This window comes from Capricornis sumatraensis, chromosome 10 (genome assembly GCF_032405125.1).
Source record: "Capricornis sumatraensis isolate serow.1 chromosome 10, serow.2, whole genome shotgun sequence".
NCBI lineage: Eukaryota > Metazoa > Chordata > Mammalia > Artiodactyla > Bovidae > Capricornis > Capricornis sumatraensis.
The window spans coordinates 36,107,871-36,122,164 of record NC_091078.1 but is presented as its reverse complement, the minus strand read 5'-3'; positions in this window follow the sequence as shown (position 1 = coordinate 36,122,164).

Sequence of the window (14,294 nt, the reverse complement as noted above, 5' to 3'; positions counted from 1 at the left end):
CCTGATTGTTTTTTCCTTTTTTTTTTTTTTGCCCTCTGGATGTCATCTGATAAGCTCCTGATTGGCAGGTGGCTCAAGAGGTCCTCTTATCCACCTCAACAGGGAAGTACCCTGGTCCAAGGGCCGATGGGTGTGGCATCCTGATCAATGATGATTTGGTTTTAAGGAAGGGACTTTTAACGTGTATAGACAGCGACACTTACTAGGCTCAAATGTTTACTGGGAGGATTTTCCATTTTGTACTTACTAGCAATTTATGAATATTTAACACCATAACATCAGATATAAATATACTCTGTTGTTTTCTCATGGTATTTCTTTATTCTCTTTTATAGAACTTGCCATGACATGTAATTATATGCTCATTTGAGTATCTACTTGTTTTCCACCAGAAGGTAAACCCCAAAGGTTGGGGACTATGTGAGTTTAGTTAACCAGAGACTCAAAATGTATTTGTTGAATGAGTTTTTAAATTAATTTTTGTTGGAATAGAGTTGATTTACAGGGTTGTGTTTGTTTCTGCTGTACAGCAAAGTGAATCAGTTACACATACACATATATCCACTCTTTTTAGAGTCTATGCCCATATAGGTCATTACAGAATATTGAAGATAATTCTCTGTGCTATGCTGCTGCTGCTGCTGCTACGTCGCTTCAGTCGTGTCCGACTCTGTGCGACCCCATAGACAGCAGCCCACCAGGCTCTGCGTCCCTGGGATTCTCCAGGCAAGAATGCTGGAGTGGGGTGCCGTTTCCTTCTCCAATGCATGGAAGTGAACAGTGAAATGCAATAGGTCCTAATTACTTTTTTATTTATGAATTGTAGTGTGTTTATGTCGGTTCTAATCTCCCAATTTGTCCTTCCCCTGCCTTCCCCTTTAGGAACCAAAAGTTTGTTTTCTACATCTGAGACTATATTTCTGTTTTGTTAATAGTTCACTTATACCATTTCTTTGGATTCCACATGTAAGTGATATCATGATATTTGTCTTTCTCTGTCTGACAGACTTCACTCAATATGACAGTTTCTGTGTCCATCCGTGTAGCTGCAGGTGACATCCTTTCATTCTTTTTATGGCTGAGTAATATCCCATTGTACATGTGTCCCACACCTTCTTATTCCATTCCTCTGCTGATGAACATTCGGGTTTCTTCCATGTCCTAGCCACTGCAAATAGTCATTGGACACTGGAGTGCGTGTATCCTTTCAAATTATGGTTTCCTCAGGATACACCCCCAGGAATGGGATTACTGGCTCATATGGTAGCTCTATTTCTAGTTTTTTAAGGACCCTGCATGCTGTTCTCCACTGTGGCTGTACAAGTTTACATTCCCACCAGCAGTGCAGAAGGGTTTCCTGTTGAATAATTGATAATAGTAATGCCCACTGTCCTCATTTTGTAAGAACCAACCATGTGTGTAGTGCAGAGGAATCGGAGAACTGTCCCCCAGTTTAGGGTCAGTGAGCCCCTGGCTGAGTCGGCGCATCCACACCCTCTCCTGGCCTCAGTGTTTTACTTGCAAAGCAAGGATAACAGGTCTGGGCCTACATTTTCTTTGGGAAGATAGTGGAATAATTTTTTTCTTTTTTGGCTGTGCCATGCTCAGCTGTGGGATCTTAGTTCCCCAACCAAGGATTGAACCTGGGCCACGGCAGTGAAAGCACTGGGCTGCTTGGAATTCCCTGAGCTCATGTTTCACTCTTTTTTTAAAACCTTCATTTTGTGAATAGCCCATACAGATACATAGTTATACAAAAAGGTGTAAAGTGACAATCCATCTTGAATCCTCTGTCCCCACAGCTAACACTATCATGCATCCCTCTTGTCACTTTCCAGAGCATCTTTATCCACATGCAAACAAAAACATGAAATGATTTTCCCTCGAGGGAGTATGTCTTAACACTTGCAGTTTTCCAACTACCTTACTCTGGGTCCAGTACTGAGTGAGTCTGCAACCAATATCTGTTGATGAATTTGAGTAACTAATGGGTATTATAATAAAAGTAGTTTCCTAGGTGACACTAGTGGGCTTCCCCGATGGCTTAATGGGTAAAGAATCTCCACTAATGCAGGAGATGAGGGTTCGATTCCTGGATCGGGAAGATTCCCTGGAGAAGAAAGTAGCAATCCACTCCAGTGCTCTTGCCTGGGAAATCCCATGGACAGAAGACCCTGGTGGGCTAGTCCATGGGGGTCTCAAAGAGTTAGACACGACTGAACAACTACACACAATTGTAACAAAAATTGAACAAGAAGGAACATGACTTCATGATATGCATTAAAGATGAGTGGATGCTCATGCTGAATTCAGACTGTCCCAGCTGCCTACATCTTTCCTGCTCCCATCCAAGACTAACCCCAACATCTGGACCTTTGTTTCCTTCAGCTTTTTACTTTATTATCTTTTTAATGGAGGCAAGTAGTTTTGGGGGAACATCTCAACTCCTTGGTTGTTACAAGGATAAAATGTGTGACATCATGTCAAGGTCTTAGAACAGAGTCTGGCACAAAGACAAAACCTTGGGATCACTAGGAATTATTATTACTCCTACATCCTACCTCAGATGACCTATTAATTCTGCATCATGGGTTGAATTCTGTCCCTCTGAAGTTCAGATGTTACGGCCCTCCCCACCCTCATGCCCCAGAAAGCAACTGTGTTTGGAGATTTGGTCCTTAGACAGGTAATTATGGTAAAAGGAGGTCATTAAGTTATCCAACCTGACTGGTGTCCTTATAAGAAGAGGAGATTAGGACACAGACACTCAGAGGGAAGACCATGTGGCGATATGGAAGAAGATATAGAGATATGGGGAGAAGATGACTGTTGAAAAACCAAGGAGAAAGGCCTTAGGAAAAAACCAACCCTACTGACACCTTGGTCTGGGACTTCCAGCCTCTAGAACTATGGGACAAGGAACTTCGATTGTTTAAGCTACCAACTCTGTGGGACTTGGTGACGGAAGCCTGTGCAAATGAAGACACCCATTTTAGCCCTTCATTTCCCAAACATATTAAAATAGAGAAGACTTGTGTTTAGCTTTTAGAGCCAGGTGCCTGCCATCACAGGACACAAAGGTACGCCAGGCGTCTGTGAAGGTGTTCCCACCCAGAAGGGGGGCAGGAGGAATGTGCACTCCAGGGTGGACTGCTCAATGCTGCCCCAAGATTTCTCAGCTGTGCCTGGGGAAGGACACACCCTCCTGGCCAGCTCCTTGAAGGTGTGTGTGCAGAGAGGTGGCAGCCACTGACCTGTCTGAGAAGCTGACCCCAAAAGAGGAGACATAGCAGATGCCTGTCTGGAGTCCTGCCTTCACCCAACCTCTCTGAGGGGCTCTCCCCACCTCTGCCTGCCTGCTTCTCCCCACCTCTGCCTGCCCTGAGCTTTGACCCCTTGACTCACCTCTTTGTACTTAAGTGAATCAAGATGGTGTCTAAGTTTGCAAACATGGTGTGCACACTCAGTCATGTCTGACTCATTTTGACCCCATGGACTGTAGTCCGCCACGCTCCTCTGTGCATGGGATTCTCCAGGCAAGAATACTAGAGTGGGTTGCCATTTCCTTCTCCAGAGGATCTTCCCGGCTCAGGGATTGAGCCCTTGTCTCTTCCCTCTCCTGCATTTGCAGGCAGGTCCTTTACCAACTGAGCCACCAGGCTATGTTTGCAGAGCATCCTGACAAATACATCTCTGCAGAATAAGGTCCTCACTCAGCAGCTGCTGGCTGGGCTCCAGCCTCCCTCTCCCTGTGGCCCTGGTGGTGCAAGGATGCTCCAGGATCTGGGGGCTTCTCTCACCCCTGGGACACTCAGACAGGCCTTCCACCAGAAGAGCCACCCTCGCTGTGCAGTGCCTGCTGACACCCACCCAGGCACCCCCTCCAGGGACGTGGCTCGGATTCTCCACCAGCAGCTGAGCTTCCCTCTATTGGGCTGCACGTGTCACAGGGCCTTGTAAGCTTGTCTGTTTTGGGCTCCTTGAGGCCCAGCTTGTGTTGTGTTGCATCAACAACTGTGGAGACATCTGTGCACACTCTCCTGTGTCCCTGGTGGTTTGTTGCTCACTCCCCTGAGTCTGGTTGAGCTCACAGACAGCAGCCCTGGGCCAGCATCGGGTCTCTCAGATGACTGTCTCTCAGTTCAGTTCAGTTCAGTTCAGGCACTCAGTCGTGTCCGACTCTTTGCGACCCCATGAATCGCAGCACGCCAGGCCTCCCTGTCCATCACCAACTCCCGGAGTTCACTCAAACTCACGTCCATCGAGTCGGTGATGCCATCCAGCCATGTCATCCTCTGTCGTCCCCTTCTCCTCCTGCCCCCAATCCCTCCCAGCATCAGAGTCTTTTCTAATGAGTCAACTCTTTGCATGAGATGGCCAAAGTACTGGAGTTTCAGCTTTAGCATCATTCCTTCCAAAGAAATCCCAGGGCTGATCTCCTTCAGAATGGACTGGTTGGATCTCCTTACAGTCCAAGGGACTCTCAAGAGTCTTCTCCAACAGCACAGTTCAAAAGCATCAATTCTTCGGAGCTCAGCCTTCTTCACAGTCCAACTCTCACATCCATACATGACTACTGGAAAAACCACAGCCTTGACTAGACGGACCCTAGTGGGCAAAGTAATGTCTCTGCTTTTGAATATGCTATCTAGGTTGATCATAGCTTTCCTTCCAAGAAGCAAGTGTCTTTTAATTTCATGGCTGCAGCCACCATCTGCAGTGATTTTGGAGCCCCCCAAAATAAAGTCTGACACTGTTTCCACTGTTTCCCCATCTATTTCCCATGAAGTGATGGGACCGGATGCCATGATCTCACGTGTCTGCTATTAAAGAGTCATGTGGGACCCAAAACAAGCCTGTAAAGAAGTTCATGGCTATGATGCCTTTTTGCAGAGCAGTCACTGGGCAGCTCATACTGGAGCGGAACTGAGCTGCCTGCCTGCTGGCCTGGGCTTTCTACCCTCTGTGAGCTGACCGGAGTTCAGCTCCTGGCTGCTCATTAAAAGACAGAAGATGTTACGGTTCGTAAACTCACCAGCTCCAAAGGCTGGTGCTGTGGCCATGCAGCCCACGGAAGCGACTGTGGTCTCACCCCAGACGAAGGTGTGGGCCATTCCCGTGCTCTCTGAGCTGCCTTGTGTGGTAGCTCAGAGTTAGACATGGGGCTTTCTGGGCCGGCTTTGCCCTCAGTGTGCCGTATGCCTTTAGGGAAGCCCCCTAACCTCTCGAACCTTTCATCACTCATTAGCCAGAGAGAACCATGTTATAAATTAATGGGGACATGCTTAGGAATGACTGAAATACTAGGCATGAAAATGTTTTATTTGAACACCTTAAAAGTGTTTGTGGTTGCTTGGTTGGTTTGGTTTTCCTCGAGCCTATTTAATTCTATCCCTGGCTCTCCCCATCCCCATCTCCTCATGTTCTGACCTCCTCATGCATTCAAGCATGCTAAATCACTTCAGTCGTGTCCGACTCTTAGTGACCCTATAGACTGTAGTTTTCCAGGTTCCTCTGTCCAAGCCTCCTTGGGATAATCCCAAACCTGCCTGTTGTCCACCATTACAGTTGTCATGACCTGTGATACCTGACCCTTCTCGGCTGTTCGCCAAACGTTTCTCTTTCTGTTCACACTCCTTGTTTCCTGAGTCCTCCCTAACTCTAGACACTTCCTTCTCCTTCCATCCTGCCCTCGTGACTCTTGGTCCTGGAACTGGGGGATGACACAGCTCCCAAGTGCCTGCTCAGCTCGGGGCCACCTGCAGCTGAGTCACTTTTTTTTTCCCCTTTGGCCGCGTTGTGTAGCATGCAGGATCTTAGTTCCTCAATCAGAGATCAAACCCACTCCCTCTGCATTGGAAGCACAGAGTCTTACCCACTGGACCACCAGGGAACTTCCAGCAGAGTCTCTTTTGTTACAACAGGGAACCAGATAAGAGGAGACGGACGAGCCAGTGCACTCCCACATCCTAAGGTAAAGGCGGTCCCTGTCCACTGCACGGCTGGACTGACATTCAGCATTGACACCTCTCACCATTCCCAGTGGGTGGGCTCTTCCAGATCCAGGGCTACGTGCTCCTATGCATTATCTTGTTTCATGTTCACAACAGCCCTATGAGGTTAATCACTTAGTCTGGACAAGAAGAACTATGGTTATCAGCAAGGCTGTGTTTAAATCAATGAGGTGGGCCTTTCCTGGTGGTCCAGTGTTTAAGACTCTGTGCTTCCAACACAGGGGGTGAGGGAAATTAAGATCCCACATGCACGGCCAACAAAAAATTCAGTCAATCCATGAGGCACAGGTATCCATCACGGACAGAGGCCAGAGCAACCCCTTTCTTGCCCTAACAGCTTGGCACCAGGGGTGCCAATGGCCTCACATCTCCACAGCCACCTATTCAGCTCACTGCTGGGAGGGGCTCAGGCTGCCTGCCCTGAGCTGGCGGGGGGCTGTCCCTGCACCAGGCCTCCCTTGTGCCTGAGACAGTAAAGAGTCAGCCTGCAATGCAGGAGACCCAGGTTTGTTCCCTGGGTTGGGAAGATCCCCTGAAGAAGGGAATGGCTACCCACTCCAGTATTCTTGCCTGGAGAATTCCATGGACAGAAGAACCCGGTGGGCTACAGTCCATGGGACTGCAAAGAGTCAGACACCCCTCATCGACTAACACTTTCACCTTCACTTTTTACTCCCTGCATCACCATGATCATTGCTCTGCAGCTTGGTTGTTGGGCTTGTCGAAGCAGAAGGCTGGCAGTGTTCCCGGGGCCTGGACGTGCTGAGGCAGCACTTGCTGGTCAGGCTGAGTCTGTTGTGGCTACGGTGTGGCTTTGAGCTGTCACTGTGAGTAGAGGGGAGCAGCCGTTCACCCACACATCTGCTCCCCAAGCTGCCTCTCAATACCTATGACTCTGCTTCTCCCCAACACACCTGAACTTTTTTCCAGGTTTTTCCATTCCCTCCCTTTAGTTGGTGCTACTAAGAACCTAATTGTGTCTCCCCCTTTCCTAAAATTCACACATGGAAGCCCTAACCCCTAAGATGATGATATTTGGATGCGGGACCTTTGGGAGATAATTAGGGTTAGGTGAGGTCATGAGAATGGGGCCCTCATGATGAGGTTAACACCCTTAAAAGAAAAGACCAGAGAACTCACTCTCTCTCTGCCACAGGAGGACAGGGAGAAGATGGTCACACGCAAACCAGAAGGAGATCCTCAGCAGAACCCCACCATGCTGGCACCTTGAGCTTGGACTTTTCAGCCTCCAGAACTGAGCAATAAACGTCTGTCATTTAAGCCTCCAGATTGTGGTATCTTGTTATGTCAGCCCTTACAAACTAATACAGTTAGTTTCCTTATTCTCGGTCCAAGTCAATATACAAAGGTTGAAATGATTGTCCCAGGGGCTGTTTTCACAGTTCGAGAGCACAACGGGCAAGCACCTTGTAAAGGATCTGCTTCTGGGTTCTCTTGGGTCAATTTTAAATTTTCTATCTACTACAGAAGTGTTGGTCCATTCCCAGGGCATCTCTGAGATCCTGCCCGCCCCTGCCCGGACCCCCAGAGCCCGGCCTTCATACCTGGACTGCTTTCTTTGCATCCTCTTCCTCCCTTTTCCCTGGTCTCCAGATGGAGGACCAGAGGATGTGGGGGGCAGCGTCCTGGCACTGCAGGCAAGGAACTCATTCTTCCCTTTCTAAACACAAAGCAATCTCTATGCACTGTCTCACAGAGGAAAACTGCAAATGAGGCTCTGGATGTGGCGAGTCTGGGCTCCAGGAGCTGGCAGGCATTTTTCCTTAGGGAGACCTTTGTTTTCATTTTCAGCTGACTGGCCTGAAATATGGAGGGACCTCAAAACTCAATACACCATGACCTGGACTTCACAGCACACTGGGTAAAGACTGCCACCAACTCCAAGACTCCCTAAGATGTATCACCACACAAGAAAACTTGAGATGCCCTGAAAGCTACAGATCACAAGTGAAAAAATCTCATTGAGAATCCGCCTGCCAATGCTGGAGACATGGGTTTGATCCCTGGACCAGGAAATTCCCACATACCTTGGGGGCAACTAAGCCCTTTGTTGCTGTTGTTGTCCAGTCGCCCAGTCATGTCTGACTCTTTGCGAACCCATGGACTGCAGCATGCCAGGCTTCTCTGCCCCCCACCATCCCCCGAACTAAGCCCGTGGACCACGACTATTAAGCCTATGCTCTAGAGCTTGGGAGCCTCAGCTCTGAAGCCCTGTGCTTCCAGAGAATGTGCCCCACAAGAGAAGCCGCCGCGATGGAAACCCCAGGCACCACAACCAGAGACTAGCTCCTGCTCACCACAACGAGAAGAAGCCCTGCCCTCACAGCAACGAAGACCCAGCACAGCCAATGAATTAACTAATTTTGAAAAGAAAGTTTAAAAAACAAAGAAAAAAGCTCATTGAGGTTTTCCCAAACTGACAACAATCCTAAAAATCCCCATGACTAACAACAACGAGTTGTGTGGCTGAAACTCTCCTGAACTTCAATAATAAAAGCAGTGTTTTATCAACTGGGCTAGAGAAAAGAATTCTCTGTCTATTATAGAAAGAGGAGTTATATGAAGAGGAGTATGAAGACCAAAAAATGTAAGGAAAGGGTATTTAGAGATGCTTCAGATAAGTGAAAATATTTAACGATTCTTCTGGATTTTATGGTGTTTGGGGGACTGTTAGGCTTCTTAAATGTGATGTGTTATTCTAAATAAATAATTCACTTTAGTACCCAGTTTTGTATTTGTAGTTTTGTTGTTCTTTTCCTAAAGAAGATCTCTAACAGTAAAGAAGAAGCTTCAGGACTCACAGAAATTGGATGTAGTTCAACCTCTTGAACTGCCTTCTCAGAAGGATTTTTTTTTTAAGAAAAATCTTAATAGTTTTTTATTTTTTTAAGATGAACATTTATTTATTTTTTGGCTGCACTAGTCTTCAGAGAAGGCAATGGCACCCCACTCCAGTACTCTTGCCTGGAAAATCCCATGGACGGAGGAGCCTGGTGGGCTGCAGTCCATGGGGTGGCTAGGGGTCGGACACGACTGAACGACTTCACTTTCACTTTTCACTTTCATGCATTGGAGAAGGACATGGCAACCCACTCCAGGATTCTTGCCTGGAGCGTCCCAGGGACGGGGGCGCCTGGTGGGCTGCCGTCTGTGGGGTCACACAGAGCTGGCCACGACTGGCGCGAGTCAGCAGCAGCAGTGCTTCCTTGCAGCTCTCGAGTTGCTCTCTAGTCACAGTGCTTGGACCTCTCACTGTGGTGGCTTCTCTTGTCGTGGAGCGTGGGCTTTAGGGTACATGCGCTCAGTGGTTGCAGCTCACAGGCTCTAGAGCACGGGCTCAGTAGCTGTGACGCATGGGCTTCGTTGCCCCATGGCATATGGAATCTTCCCAGACCAGGGATGGAACCCATGTTCCCTGCATTGGCAGGTGGATTCCCAACCACTGGACCATCAGGGAAATCCAGAAGAATTTTCAAGAGATTTATCCTTCATCCTTTTGGTTCTGCCCTTGGGGTATCAGCCAGTCTATCTCCATAGTTCACTGGACCTAGAAACTCCAACCCCTCTTGGGGGCTGACCATATGTATGACAGGAAGACCAATGGTGCCATCGTAACAGACCATTTTCCTGCAGTACAGACACCCCTGAAAATAAGATGTGGCCATTCTCAGGCCGTGAGACAGAATGAAGTTCCATGGGTAGAATCCTTGTCCTCTTGGAGTCAAGCTACCTGAAGTGCTATTTCTGGAGACGAAAGGGCTTATAAGATCACAGAACGTTAGCCAGCACCATGCCTTTCCAGGAATCCCTAGAAAGGACTTCCCTGATGGTCCAGTGGTTAAGACTTCTTGCTTCCAGTGCAGGAGCTCAGGTTCAAGTCCTGGTTGGGAAACTATTAATAAGATCCCATATGTTGCATGGACAAAATGAAAAAAAAAAAAACTTCTGGAAAGAACTGGATCTAGTTTTCCCCATAGAAATTTGAGGAAACCTCTGACAGTACCTTCCCTGGAGCAGAGTATGAGGTGAACATGCTTCTGGGATTTGCTGGAAGGAAACATTCCATTCTGTTTTCAAGCAAATAAGCAATATTGCATGCTCCTGATTACCACTGGCGTCAATTTATACTAAGTTCCCTTTCTACCTCAGGTCTACTTAATGCCAAAGTTTTAATAAGATGATTGAATCAATAAAAGAGTACTTCTGAGCAATACTAGGAGGGCTGTATCATCTGCCTGTTTGCTTAGACGGTGGTTAAGGATTGCCTTGGTTTTAGACTTTGCTATAAATAATCCCATACCTGGCCGAATTAAAATCTGTTATGCTTATTATTGGCGGGGAGGGGATGAAACAGTTCAACATAGATTTATGATGATAGTTGCCCCACGAGGTGAAGTTACTAAAAATCATTGAGTTGTGCACTTGAAATGGGTGAATTTTATGATCCGATAAAGTTGTTTTAAAACTCTGATATGTTTCAGGGTCTTTACATTTAGCAATTACAAACATGAGATTGAGAAGAGTAGATAAGTGAATCATATTTCATAAAACATGAGACGTATTTGTTGAAACAAAACTTTCCCATGAGAATCAGCTTGCAAAACCCTTATCGCTTTTGCTATCTCACCCCTTGACTCTTAGCATTCCTGAAACCTTTGACACCCTTAGCTTTCAAAGTTTGATTGCAATTTAGACCAAAAAAAACAAACAAACAAAAAACCTCACAAGTGATGTTTACTTTGTCCTGAATTGCTAAGCAAACTACTGCCAGCAAATTCATTGCTCATTCAGTAATTAATCAAACATACCTAACTATGTGTTGTGTTAATCATAGACATGAAGGGGTTGTCATTTTAAAAAAAAATCACTTTACATTTGGCAAAGCAGGACATGTCACTTAGAGCAAATACCAGACCAAACCAATAAAGCCAGTCTTGTTCGGAGTGGAATCTGAAGGCTGAAAGCCACATGACACAAAGTTTTCAGGGGTTGAATTTTAAAAATGTAGAAAAGCAATAATTCTGTGGCTGCTGTAATGGCTGAGCAGTTTCATCTAACAATTTACGTCTATGAATACAAATAAGCCTAGTGTCCATTGTGCAGGGGGTGTGCCCTCTCTACCTGACCCAGTTCCTGGTTAGTACGCCCCTTCTAGGTGTCTGTCATTGTGCCCTAGATTGAGCAGGCTGTGGTTAGTTCTGTTGTTTCTAACTATCATACATTTCTCTAGCTGGAATCAGCAGTACCGAGGAGTGCTCTTTCCCAGGAAAATGCCAACAAAGATTTATTTATTGAAATAAGCTACTCTAGAGGAAATGGCAACCCACTCCAGTATTCTTGCCTGGGAAATCCCATGGACAGCGGAGCCTGATGGGCTACAGTCCGTGGGGTCGCAGAGTCTGACACGACTCAGTGACCGAGCATGCACACTGAGCTGTTAATACTTACCACCTTGGAAATTCTAGTTCTCTGAAGTGGAACACAGACAGACACGTTCAACCTGGTGTGGAGCCTGGCTGGAGGTGTGACAAAGGTCTGAGGCCGGGCTTGCTCGGGTCATTAGGCCCCGGGCAGCTGCACCGCTGGGGGTCCTGGCTACCTGGGCACTCGGTCAAGACAGGAAGTTCAGAGCTGGGAGAGATGCCAGGTAATAGTTGGATCTCATTGACCAGCCAAGAGGCAAAACAGAAATTCCTTCTTTGGCCTGCCTTCTTCTCACCCTTTAAATATTTAAAAGAATTTCTGAGGGACTTCTCTGGCAGCCCAGTGCTTAAGACTTCAAGCTTCCACTGCAGGGGGTACAGGTAAAATTCCTGATCAGGGAACCAAGATCTTGCATGCCATAGGGCATGGGTAAGAAATTAAAGAAAAAAAACACCCCACAATTAAAAAAAAAAACAGGAATTTCTGAGGATAGCTGGCAGATAATTTAAAAGAGATAATTTCATGCAAATGTTATATTCCTTTTTCAAAAAGTTACATCTAAACTTTTAACTATGTGCGTATAATCTTCTAGTGCTTCCCGGGTGGTACAGGAGAAAGAACCTGCCTGCCAGTACAGGAGACACAGGAGATGTGGGTTCGATCCCTGGGTCAGGAAGATCCCCTGGAGTAGGAAGTGGCAACCCACTGCAGTATTCTGGCCTAGAAAATCCCATGGACAGAGGAGCCTGGCAGGCTACAGTCCATGGGGTCACAAAGAGTTGGACACGACTGAGTAACTGAGCATGCACACATGTGTAATCAACTGGGGAAGTCTATAGCTGTATAGGAAATTATCTGCCACCAGTTTGTACCCCCAGCATCTGCACTCCCTTGCTACACTGGGGAGTTTCCTACTCTCGGAAGTAGAAGCACCCACCGTGGAAGCAGAAGATGCTACATTCTCATGTTCCTAGCCACTATAGCTGCTGGGATGCGGGCACGTGGTCTAGTCTCAGTCAATCAAATGGATCCGCCCCAGACTTCGAATTGGAAGCTCTTGATTCAAAGCGGCATGACCTACATCCTCTATTCTAGAGAGGGATTCACTCCCCCAACACCCTTTACCAACCTTTTTCTAAGCCTCATCCAGGCTGGGCATGCACTCCTAACTTCTTCTCTCTGGATGGCTGTATGGCACACTTCTGGCTGGGGGAGATATAGATGGAGCTTTGTCTTGAGATTTCTGGAAAACTTTTGCCTTTTTGATATAGGAATCACCCTTTCTGTCTTCTCTCAATTTCTACCTTGAATGTATATGCAATATCTAGGCCTGCAGCAGCCATCTCACAACCAGGAGGGAACAACTCTGAAGATTAAAGCCAATAAGCTAAGGGTAGTAAAGCAGACTGAAAGAACCAGTATTCCTGGCAGATTTTTTAGAGTTGATTCCACCTTTGCAGCTACTGACTTCTAGATAGATGAGAAAAATAAGCATTTATGTTTAAGCCATTATTAGCCAGGTTTTCTGTCATTTGCATTATCTTCATTCCTAGTTGGTAGAGGCCATTTACAACGTCCAGCACTGGGGAGGTCTGTGGTGCAAGCTACCACGTAAGAGCCTGGAGTGGCAGCAACAGTATTCCTACAGAACCAGTTCCGCAGCATTATCTTGGGTGTCATTCTCCTTTCTTAGCTTCCAAACTCCTCCAGAGCTCCTGAGGATTTTGTGAGCTACATAAAGTACATTTTAATACATTCTTTTTCTGCTTAAATTTGCCAAAGTTTAATAATCAAAGATGAGGTCAATAGAGTGGGTCCTAATCCACTATGACTGGAGTCAGTAGAAAAGGAGGAAATTTGGACACAGAGAGAACACATGTGAAGAAGAAGGCAGAGACTGGGGTAAAAGAAATTAAACAAAATTTATTTCTCTTGCGTGTAATCAAGAATCCTGAGAAGTACCAAAATTGACAGCAGGGTTAGCGACAGCCACATACCTTCAGGGGATGGGATTGAATTTGATATTGATTGTCTGGTTGGATCTAAGGGCAGTTAAAATTCAAGTTGTATTAAGACAGGCACAATGTCAACTTGTGGTTGCTTGTGTGAAGGTCACCCAGCACAGTGGAGGTCCCATTAAAGTTAAGGCATTGAGAAACCAAGGGGTGGCTGCCAGGGAACAGCATGAAGGGCACAAAGGATTGGAAAACTGTGGGGTGGAGTGGCTGATGCTAAGTCCAGAAGGCTTAAGAAGTGATTGTAGTTGTGTTAGTCACTCAGTCATGTCTGACTCTTTGCTCTGTCCAAGGGATTCTCCAGGTAAGAATACTGGGTAGCCATTCTCTTCACTAGGGGATCTTCCCCATCCAGGGATCGGACCCGGGGCCCCTGCATTGCAGTCAGATTCCTTACCATCTGAGCCACCGGGAAAGCCCTTGACAGGATCTTAAATTCTAGTTCCAAGCAGTCTGGAAACTAGGGTCTTTCACTGACTATGCTAAAATCGTATCTTATCTTTTGCAACCACAACTAAACCAAAAGAGAGGTTATGCGGGTTCCTGACTTAAAATATCCGACTTTAATCAAAACCTTCTCTTGTCTCTCATGGATGGTTAGGGGACCAACAGGAAAGAGTAAGAATTGGGAGATTAGAGGGCCTGAGGACTCAATTCCTTGCTGTGTTATATGCATGTTATATTATATTTGTGTTAATAATATATTAAATAAATTTACCCAAGTTAATAATAACAATAATAAAAGATGAGATCATTAGAGTGGGTCCTAATCTAACATGACTGGTGAAAGTGAAAGTCACTCAGCTGTGTCCAGCTCTTT